Source organism: Gossypium hirsutum, chromosome A06 (assembly GCF_007990345.1).
Source record: "Gossypium hirsutum isolate 1008001.06 chromosome A06, Gossypium_hirsutum_v2.1, whole genome shotgun sequence".
NCBI classification, from domain to species: Eukaryota; Viridiplantae; Streptophyta; class Magnoliopsida; order Malvales; family Malvaceae; genus Gossypium; species Gossypium hirsutum.
In genome coordinates this window covers 100,657,394-100,665,380 of record NC_053429.1, presented here as the reverse complement: position 1 = coordinate 100,665,380, position 7,987 = coordinate 100,657,394, and positions in this window count along the sequence as shown.

Genomic DNA, 7,987 nt, shown 5'->3' with positions numbered 1-7,987 from the left:
AAAACATTCATATCATCCCTTAAACAAGCCTACGAGACCCAAGACATACATTGGGAGCAGTTCGAGACTAAACCGAGAACTTTGGAAACTCTCTAAACATTTAGAAATTTTTTCATAAAAACAGGGGTCACACGCCCATGTAGTTTGGGACACATCCATGTAGGTAGGCTGTGTCGTCACACACGCCCGTGTCCCTAACCCATGTAACTATCTGTTTATGATATCATCAACAAATTAGGGTCACATGGCCAAGGCACACGCCCGTGTGCTAGGCCATGTGGGTGATTTAATTTTCATAATTTTTCATAAAATAGATGCAGACTTCACACGCCCCAGGCACACGCCTATGTCCCTGGGCCTTGTCCATTACACGGTGGAGACACACGACCATGTCTCTGGCCGTGTAGCCAATTCGAAGCTAAAGTTCAAAAATGTAGGGGACACACGGCCGGATCACATGCCCAATGGGCCAGCCGTGTGTCACACACGGCCTAAACACACACCCAAGTGTCTACCCGTGTGGACAAAAATAAGGCTATTTACCAAGCCTTTTTGCCACCCTTACTTGCATCAACTTACACAACATCAAACAACACCAATGCAAGCATATACACACAACTAAGACATCCACACATCAATTACATGCTATTTTCTATCACATACGACATTCCATACTTATCATCACAAACCATGCAATAACCACATCCATGAAAGGCATTATCATTTGAATATATATATTTAACCAGTATTGGCCAATACCGAATGGCCATTTACAAAATGAATCAAATACCTTTACAGGCCAAAACATTTGGCCAATTCAATAATGACACATATCACAAAAAGGCCAAGTCGCTATACATGCCATATTCAAAATATCAACACCAACTATACCCAAATGATTAAATTGATAGTGTGATCGATGCTCCGGTGACTTCTGATCGCCGAGCTAGCTTGGCAACACTACAAGAAATGAAAAGGAAGTGGGTAAGCTTTAACCTTAGTAAGTTAGCATGTAAATAATAATCAACTTCAAACATAAAATACATACACATAACATAATGTAAATTAGCATAAAATCATCAAGTGATCATAGACATATTGTAACATCCTAAAACAGGGCCTAGTCGGAATGGTGGTTTCGGGACCACAAATCTAACATCAAAATATTTACTTTATGATTATTATTAGGCCTAGAATATTAGTATATGCATGTGTTAAAGTTTCATGAAGAAATTCTTTGAGTAAGGTGTTCAATTGGAAATTAGGGACTAAATTGAATAAATTGCAAAACATGAAATCTAGAAGAAATTTTTATGAAATTGCTTTGGGTTATGAATTAGAAGTTCTTGGAGAGCAATTTTCCAAAATTGCAAGTTTTTGGACAAAAATGGGATTGCATAGATGGAATTTTAAGGAAAGGGCTTAAGGGCATTTTAGTCATTTGGTATTTTAATGAAATAAAATAGGAAAAATGAACCAAAATCAGCCCATTCTCTTCCTTGTCCAGCCGAAACTTCAAGGGTTTCCATAGATAGGGTTTTCAAGCGTTCCAAGCTCAATAGTAAGTGCTCTCAAGCCCTGTTTTTCATGTTCTTTGTATTTTTGAAATCCCGGTAGCTTGCTCTCTCCATTTCTACCCATATTTTATGCTAGGGTTCATGTTTAAAAATTTACCCATGCACGAGTTGCTTGTATTTTGATGAATTATGGAGGAATATGAAAGATCTAAACATCTTTTCTTAGTTGATTTTCATGAAAAACCTTTATAGGGACTATTTTGCAAAAGATGTAGATGTGTGGTAGAAATGATAAAATAATGGAAAATGTGGGCTACTATAAGAAGGAAAAGTGTTCAGCTAGGCTTGGGTAAGATAGAAAGTGCATGTGTTTCATTATACGAGCCTAGGGACTAAATCATAAAAATGTGAAAGGTTAGGGGCAAAACGATCATTTGGACCAGGGGTAGATATTAAACTTGAAATGTATAATGTAGTGTATTAATAAGTTAAATTTTGCTATTATAGACCTCGAGAAACAAATTTCAGAGGTCGATCGAGGTAAACGTAAGGTTTCGGAATAACTGAAACACAACTCTGAAAAGAATACTAGCTAAATTCAAATAACTTAAAGTAAACCCCTAATATGGATAATTGAATGATTTATGAATGCATGATGATTGCATTTATTATTAGCATGAAATATCATAGAAATGCATATTTGATGGTAATATGTGAAAAATGTCTCGAATGAGGTTGACAAAGGGAATTCAATGGATAAACCCTCATTGATATGTGTAAAGAGATCCTACATGTGTTGCAGTAAAGATTTAGCCCAGACGGGTAATTCGTGATCTCAAGTATGAAAAGGATCTAGCCCGGACGGGTGTTCCTTGAATGATCAAGTCTCCCGAAGAATATGTGTACATTATGGATTTAGCCCGGACGGGTAATCCTATTAGGGTCTGAATTTAGCCTGAACTGGTAATTCAGATTCGAGCTCATTAAGGGTGCTTATCCTTATAAGGGATTTAGCCTAGACTGGTAATCCCGCTATAAAATGTGAGGTTCGCGGGAGTGCGTATAGGGAATGATCATTCGTAAGGATTGACGGATAATGGGTATTCCATCGAGATTTCCTAGAAACTCAACGAGATTAACATGAGATGTTTGTCTAAATGAGATGTTGAATGATGAGCTCATCTACTTAAATTATATGATGCTTGATTATGTTACTAACTTATTGATTGAGTGCATGTAATAGGGAACCATTTAATAATTATTGGTTTCCTTATCTATCATGGATGCATGTTAAATACTTGGTAGTTTTCTTTCCGATTATTCGAGCTTACTAAGCATGTAAATGCTTACTCCTCTCTTTTTCCCTGTCTCCTAGAGCTAGAGGACTTGAAAGGATTGGAAGACGATTGGAGAACCAACATACTATCAACTAGACAAGCTTCAGTGTAAAGACTTCGTTTGTTTTGTTCAATGGCATGTATAGTATTTTTGAGTATTTTCTTTTATGTGTCATTTGATTTGGCAAATGAAGACATGTAAAAATATGTAAAAATATGTTTATCTCTTTGTATGTGGCCACAAAAATTGGCTTAATTGAAGTAGGCTATGACCTACGAATTTATGCATGGTTTTATTTACAAATGATGGGTCGTTACCAATTGGCAATGAGTCACATGAACGAGCCAATTTCGGATGAATTAAAGTGACATGGGAACCCATAAACACTAAATGGAACATAACCTATCATGTATGAAATCAATGATATGAGGTTTCCATTCATCTAGTTTAATCAAGATTATTTACAAGTGTATAATCGTGTTTTACTTTGAATTTGGTAACCACTAAGCACAAGTAGTAGAAAGAGGTGACTAAAGGCTTGGAAAATAGCCTATTAGAGTCCACGTGGTTAGACACGCGGGCGTTTGTGTAGGTCGTGTGTCTAGGCCGTGTGTGACATACTGTTCCCTCCCATGGGTGTGTGCTATGGCCGTGTGTCCCCTGCACTTAAAATTTTAGCTAAAATTGTACACGGGTAGGCCACACGGGCGTGAACCATGGCCATGTTAAAGAGGCAGTGTCGTCCACGGGCAGGCAGCATCGGTGTGTACCATGGCTATGTAGATAAGTCAGTGTTGCCCACGACTAAAGGGAATGGGCGTGCCCCAAGTCACACGGGCGTGTGAGTCCACACGGCCCACCTACACGGGTGTGTGACACTTTATGATAAGAAAAAATTTCCTAAGGAGCCCAAGGTTTATTGAACGTACCCGAATTTTTCCCGCACTACCTCTAGGTATGTTATAGGCCTCGAAGGCCTATATAAGGGACGAGTTGTTCATGGATGAAAAGCTTAAAATTTAAGGAAAACTTGGTGATTCAATTTGGTACGTTTCAAAATGTAAAGTCCTAGTAATGCCTCGAACCCTATCCCGGTGTCGGGTATGGGTGAGGGGTGTTATATTTATTGGTATCAGAGCTACGATTTAGTCAGTTCTAGGACTACCGTAGAGGATGTTAAAGTTCACTATACATGTGATTATTCAAATGTTGATAGTGTGACGTCTCCTAATTGTTTAAACTGTTTTGAATATAGTGAATGCCTTCCAATTAAGCACAAGATGAGTCCGAGGGAGCCGAGAGCCATGCTCCAACTTCCGTACAGCGAGCTGTATCTAGTAATAGTAGAAGGCTGATGTCAGAAGGCTGAGAAGAGGCCCGAGCTACCTTCTTTGATATGATGGATGAATGGTTTGGGGATTATCTGAGAAATCACCCCAATATACCAAGACCTCCCCTGCCCCCTAACCAACCTGATGAGGATGTGCCATGAGGTATGGCACCGGTGAGAATCAGTAAAGCCCCTGTAGATAAGCTTAAAAAGTATGGGGCTGAGGAATTCAGAGCTAAAGTTGATGATGACGCTGAAAGAGCCGAGTTCTAGCTCGAAAATACTACACTAGTGCTAGATGATTTGTCATGCACACCCGAGGAATGTTTGAAGTGTGTTGTGTCCCTTTTGAAGGACACTGCATACAATTGGTGGAAGACCGTATCCTCGGTAGTGCTGAAAGAAATATTACTTGGGACTTCTTCCAAGCAGATTTTAGGAAGAAATATATTAGCCAATGGTTTTTGGACTCGAAGCGAAGGGAGTCCCTGGAACTCAAACAAGGGAACAAGACTGTAGCAGAATACGAGAGAGAGTTCGTACGACTAAGTCAGTATGCAACTGAATGGGTCCAAACTAAATCGAAAATGTGTAAACGCTTCGAGGAAGGTTTGAATGAGGATATCAAGTTGTTGATTGGGATCTTGGAAATACGAGAGTTTTCCGCATTGGTCGGTTGAGCCAAGAAGGTCGAGGAACTTAATAATGAAATAAAATAAGCTAAGACAGAAGCTCGAGTTGCGAGCAAGAGGTCTAGCAATAAAACACTCTCATTCTCCACGTAGAAAGCTAGAGGCCTGCGTGAACGCTCCACTTCGTCAATGGGATATTCGGGTAGATTGGGAAGCTCTAAACGACGAGGTCAAAAGTCTTCCTCCCCGATGGTGACTAGTGCGGGAGTGTAGATGATCAAAAATCGAAGTGTAAGAGCTGTAACAAATTTCACTTCGAAGAGTGCCGAATGAAGAGCGACACGTGTTTCAAATGTGGTTCTCTCAATCACTTTCTCAGAGACTGCTCGGAACGAGCTGAAAAAGAAGTGGAAATAGCTTCGAAGTCAAGTGCTCCCATTCTACGAGGTAGACCTCCGAGATACCCTGGAAGTGCTAGTGGCAGTTGAGTCGTGACTAAAGATGCTGCAAAATCAGACGTTCGAGCCCCGTCAAGAACGTATGCGATACGTGTTTGAGAGGAAGTCGCTGCTCCTGATGTTATTATAGGTACTTTCTCTCTTTTTAATATAAGTGTTGTTGCTTTAATTGACCCGGGGTCAATGCATTCATATATTTGCATGAGATTTTCGTCTAGTATGAACATACCTGTTGAACATATGGAAGATATTATTAGAGTGTCGAACCCACTAGGCAGATTAGTTGTAGTTGATAATGTCTGTAAGAATTGTCCTTTGACGATTCAAGGTCATTGTTTCCCGGCTAACCTTATGTTATTACCATTTGATGAATTTGATGTAATAGTTGGTATGGATTGGTTAGCCCTTTATGATGTAACAGTGAATTGTGGTGGTAAGTATATTAAGTTAAAATGCCTGGATGGTAAGATTCTACAGGTCGAATCAAGAGAATTGGGTTCGTAACTGGTTGTAATCACGGAAATGGTTTCCCAGAGATATATGAGGAAAGGATATGAAGCCTACCTTGCATTTGTACTGAACACTAAGGAAACAGAGCTGAAAATCGAGTCCGTGCCGATAGTATATGAGTACCCAGATGTGTTTCCGGAGGAACTACCCGGATTACCTCCTAAAAAGGAGATAGAGTTTGGTATTGAATTGGTTCCAAGGACAACTCCCATTTCTATTGCCCCGAACAGAATGGTACCTACCGAGCTGAAGGAGTTAAAAGCACAATTGCAAGAGCTGATGGATAAAGGATTCGCTAGGCCAAGTTTTTCACCATGGGGTGCCCTCGTGTTGTTCGTAAAGAAGAAAGATGGTTCGATGAGGTTATGTATCGATTATCGGTAACTGAACAAGGTGACTATGAAGAATAAGTATCTTTTGCCAAGGATCGATGATTTGTTTGACCAGTTGAGAGGAGCCACCGTATTCTTCAAGATAAACTTGAGGTCTGGCTATTATCAGCTGAGAGTTAAAGACTCGGATGTACCCAAGACAGCTTTTAGAACGAGGTATGGCCATTATGAATTTCTTGTCATGCCGTTTGGGCTGACGAATGCACCGGCTGTGTTTATGGATCTAATGAATAGAATCTTTCGACCATATTTGGATAAGTTTGTCATTATGTTTATTGACGACATTTTGATCTACTCTAAAGATGAGACAGAGCATGCGAAACACCTAAGAATTGTGTTGCAGACCTTGCGGGAAAAGCAACTGTATGCTAAGTTTAGCAAGAGTGAGTTTTGGCTCTAGGAAGTTGGATTTTTGGGTCATATAGTTTCGGGTGAAGGCATCCGAGTTGATCCAAGTAAGATTTATGCAATTGTTGAATGGAAATTGCCTAAAAATGTAACCGAGGTTAGAAGATTTTTGGGCTTAGCCGGTTACTATCAAAGGTTTGTAAAAGAATTTTTCATGATAGCGACTCCGATAACGAAATTGCTACAGAGAGACATTAATTTTGAATGGATAGAAAAGTGTCAGCAAAGTTTTGAGAAGTTAAAGGCATTGCTGACCGAAGCTCCTGTTTTAGTGCTACCTGAACCAGAAAAAGAGCTTGTGGTCTACAGTGATGCATCCTTAAATGGATTGGGTTGTGTACTTATGCAAGATGGCAAGGTGATAGCCTATGCTTCACGACAATAGAAGCCTCACGAGAAGAATTATACAACCCACGACCTAGAGCTTGCCGCTATTGTTTTTGCCTTGAAAATTTGGAGGCATTATTTGTATGGCGAGACTTGCCGTATATTCACGGACCACAAGAGTTTGAAATACTTGCTGACTCAGAAATAATTAAATTTGAGACAACGGAGATGGTTAGAATTAATTAAGGATTATGATCTGATTATCGACTATCACCCAGGAAAGGCGAATGTGGTCGTTGATGCATTGAATAGAAAATCCCTGTATGCTTTGAGAGCCATGGATACTCGTTTGACATTGCTTGATAATAATTCAATTTTGGCTGAGCTGGAGGTTAGGCCAACATTTCTATAGGAAATTCATGATGTTCAGCTTAATAATGATGGCTTGCAAGCAAAAAAAACTCAATGTGAGTCCGGTGTTGAGTCAAATTTCTGAATTAGTCCTAATGGATGTTTAATGTTTAGAGATAGGGTTTGTGTACCCAAAGACAATGAACTTATTTAAAAGATTTTGCAAGAAGCAGATAACAATTATCTGTCTATTCACTCGGGAAGTACCAAGATGTACAACGATTTAAAGAAGATATACTGGTGGAATAGCATAAAAAGAGATGTTTCTGAATTTGTATCGAAATGCTTGGTATGTCAGTAAGTTAAAATTGAACATCAAGTGCCTTCAGGTTTGTTACAACCTGTAATGGTCCCCAAATGGAAGTGGGACAAAGTTACCATGGACTTCGTGACGGGATTACCTTTAACTCCGAAAAAGAAAGATGCCATATGGGTTATAGTGGACAAATTGACAAAGACGACTCATTTCATCCCGGTAAGGACAGATTATTCTCTTGATAGATTGGCTGATTTGTATATTTCTGAGATAGTAAGATTGCACGGAGTACCATTGTCGATTATTTCAGACAGAGACCCGAGGTTCACTTCGAGATTCTGGAAGAAGTTACAAGAAGCCTTGGGTACAACGTTGAGCTTTAGCACAGCTTTTCACCCTCAGACTGAT